This window comes from Pristiophorus japonicus, chromosome 6, assembly GCF_044704955.1.
Source record: "Pristiophorus japonicus isolate sPriJap1 chromosome 6, sPriJap1.hap1, whole genome shotgun sequence".
Lineage (NCBI taxonomy): Eukaryota > Metazoa > Chordata > Chondrichthyes > Pristiophoridae > Pristiophorus > Pristiophorus japonicus.
This window is the reverse complement of record NC_091982.1, coordinates 53,455,939-53,459,743: the sequence shown is the minus strand read 5'-3', so window position 1 is coordinate 53,459,743 and position 3,805 is coordinate 53,455,939. Positions and strand designations below refer to the sequence as shown.

General features: G+C 46.7%; 1 pseudogene; it reads left to right on the top strand.

Annotated features, from left to right (window-relative positions):
- Positions 1-1,888: 1,888 nt before the first annotated feature.
- LOC139266113 (jerky protein homolog) lies at positions 1,889-2,937 on the top strand (annotated as a pseudogene).
- Positions 2,938-3,805: the final 868 nt, after the last annotated feature.

Sequence of the window (3,805 nt, the reverse complement as noted above, 5' to 3'; positions counted from 1 at the left end):
TATCACCACTGAGAAATTCAGCATGCAGGTAAGGGTTTCTAATAAGCCAGCTGCTCTCTGGCCTTTTTAAAGACCGGGGTTTGCAGCAAGACCCTGAGAGGGGAAGGAGGTTGGACGGATGGCTGGTGTAAGAGATGCAACGAAAGCCAACAGGTTTACTGATATGGAGTTGGAGACACTGATGGACGGTGTGGAGGACAGAAGAAGAATACTGTTTCCTGACGTGGGGAGACCTGGCAGACCGCCAGTACATAACGCATGGAGGGAGATTGCAGGGGAGGTGTCAGGCACCTCCATATATGTGAGGACACACCCTCCCAGGAGGGTGCTGGCCAGTCTGCACCAGGCCCTTCCAGGGTGGCGATGGGTCGACGCCTCCTAGCTCTGGGGCGACGGAGATCATCATCCTCCTCCTGCACCTCCTCCTCCTCCTCTTCCTCCTCCTCAGGTGGTACTGCTGGCTCGACCTCCAGCAGCTGTCCCCTCAAGTTGTGCAGCATGCAGCAGACCACGATGATTATGGAGACCCATTGAGGAGAGTACTGCGAGATGCCACCAGAGTGATCCAGGCACCGGAACCTCTGCCTAAGGATGCCTATGCACTGCTCGATGATGCACCTGGTGGCACAATGAGCGTCATTGTATACATGCTCTGGCTCTGTCCTGGGGTTCCGCAGAGGAGTGAGCAGCCAAGTGGACAGGGGATTTGGGAGTCTTGTGTCAGGCATGTGGACATGCCCAACACAAGACTCCCAAAGCAAGCACTCTACTCGAAACTCATACATGGCAGGCGGTCCCCAGGTGGGCAGAGGAAATGTTTTAAGGATACCCTCAAAGCCCCCTTGATAAAGTGCAACATCCCCACTGATACCTTGGAGACCCTGGCCAAAGACCGCCTTAAGTGGAGGAAGAGCATCTGGGAGGGCGCTGAGTACCTCGAGTCTTGTCGTCGAGAGCATGAAGAAAGCAAGCGCAGGCAGCGGAAGGAGCGTGCAGCAAACCAGACTCCCCACCCACCCTTTCCTTCAATGACTATCTGTCCCACCTGCGACAGAGACTGTAATTTCTGTATTAGACTGTTCAGTCACCTGAGAACTCACTTTAGAGTGGAAGCAAGTCTTCCTCGATTTCGAGGGACTGCCTATGATTATGATGATGATGGACAGGGGCTTCCCTTGTCTCCAAGCAGCCAACCACAATCCTGATACGGCCGGTAAAGACGGCGGGCACACTGGTCTGGTGCAGAATGAACCAATCATGGCTACTGCCTCCCTTGCCCGCTGCTTGTCTGCACGGTGCTGACGGCGACACCTTCTCCTGCGTGCCACCCTGTTTCTGACCAGGTGTACCAGGTGTCACCCTCCCAACACTCCTCCCATCCTCAGGGTGAACCCTGCCAAGCAGGTCTCTGCAGCCCACAGGCCTCCACTAAAGAGTCAGACCTGAAAGTTGTACAAAAGTACAGGGGGGTGTGCAAACCTCTGAGCAGCACTCAGCAGGTTTAATGGAGCCAAAACAATTAATAAAATTATATGAAAAGATAAATACTGCAGATGCTAGAAAATGAAATAAAAACTAATACAGGCAACTCTCGATTATCCGTACATGGATCTAATGGAGAACCCGCTGCAACGGCACTTTTAAAAACTGTCACACACATGGATATCGCGATCAGCTCAAGTGTCAATCACACATAAATTGACTCAGGCGTGGATTCCTTTCTCACTTCGCAACTGACACAGGCATTAAATAATTGTCGCACACGTGAAAATCTCGATCACTTCAACTAGCAAGCACACACAAATTGAAGCAGGCGTGGACTTCGTTCTCACTTTGCAACTGCCATATGCATTGCGAGCAGTTCAAGCAGTCGGGTGCACAATTTAAAATGTCTTGTGGAGGCACTAAAAGGAAACAAAAGGTATTGTGCATTCAGCAGAAGTTAGAAATTTTAAAGAAGTATGAAGCTGGCAGAAGTGTGCGTAACCTGATGGAGGAATGTGAAGTTGGATCATCAACCATTTACGATATCAAGCAGCAAAAGAAAGATCTTGAAAGATTCACCGATGCTTCGAATCTCCCGTGAAGGTAATGGCCCGCAAGAATTTGCAAAAGCCAAAGCTTGACAAGGTGCTTTATGAATGGTTTATTTTGAAGCGTTCTGAAGGTGTGGCAATTTCAGGGCCAATGATTACAGCAAAGGCCAAGGGTTTCAAGACGAGAATTAATCCAGATGAAGAGTGCATTTCCTCAGAGGGGTGGCTCACACGATTTAAGCAGCGCCATGGCATTTGCGAGCTGGATGTGTCGGGTGAGAAAAGATCGGCAGACAATGAGGCCGCACAGAATTATGCAAGAGCATTTGCTGGAATGGTGCAGGAAATGAAATTGACCGCAGATCAAATGCACAATGCAGATGAGACTGGCTTACTGTGGAAGTGTTTGCCGACTGCCACATTGGCTGCAGCAGGGGAGAAGGAAGCTGCAGGCTTTAAGATGAATAAGGATAGGTTAACAATCTTAAATTGTGCCAATGCCTCTGGTGAACACAGACTTCCACTTTTAGTGATTGGCAAATCAAGAAGACCACGTGCTTTAAAGGGAATTGCTCATTTACCAGTCAGCTATAAGTCTCAGAGAAGTGCGTGGATGGAAAAGGACATATTCATGGAATGGTTCTCAACAGAATTCATCCCCCAAGCTCAAGAAAACATGAAGAAAATAGGCAAACCTAATGGGAAGTGTGTCCGGCTTCTGGACAATTGCAGAGCACACCCGCATGAGTCAAAATTAGTGTCTAGTTGTGGCAACATCTTTGCATGCTGTCTGCCCCCCAATGTGACCCCGCTCATTCAACCTATGGATCAGGGTGTCATACAAAACTTCAAGTGTCACTATAGGAACAACTTCATACGCAGATTGATAGATCGCTATTAATCAATCATTGATTTCCAGAGAGCATACACTAATAAAGATGCCATTGCTGCATGCTCTCTGGCATGGGAGAAGTAAAAAACGTTACACTGATGAGGTGTTGGCGCAAGTTGTGGCCCAATGTCATGATTGAAGACAGTACTTCTGATGACGAAGAATTCGAAGGTCTTTATGCTGGGGCTGATACAGAACAGGCTGTCAAAGAAATTGTGGAGATTGTCAGCAGTGCTCACGATACAAACGCACTTAAATCCCTAGCAGAGGATGAGATTGCTGAGTGGTTACATGTTGACATCGACACAGCTGTAGCACAATTTTATATCGACGAGCAACGTATTGGCATAGTCACCAATAAAGACAAACCTGATGAAGAGATGAGCGATTCAGACACTGAGATTGAAGTAAAAGAAAGGAAAACTTGGGCACGTGCTGAAGAAGCAATGAAATATGTCGTAGGTTTCTTTGAGGAGAATTCTCATTTCACTTCTCACGAGATTCTGCAAGCTCATATCATCCACAACACTTTAATAAAGAAGAAAATGAATTAATTTAAACAAGCAGATACAAGATAGCTTTTTAAAAAAATCAAGCTCAGTTTTAACACTTTTAACTCTTAACATAATAAAATAATTTCGAGATGATATGAATCCATTGTCATGTATTTTATTACCTTCACGCTATGATAACACAAACTAAATCTTCGTGGTTGGTTCTATCAACATCAAATTTCAGCTCTGAGACGTGCACTCGCCCTAGCGGCAAAATCGTTTACCCGATCCCCGAGGGACCCGGATAATTGCCTGTAATTAATAATACTATGAAAAGATAAATGCTGTGGATGCTGGAAAATGAAATAAAAACATCAATAAGT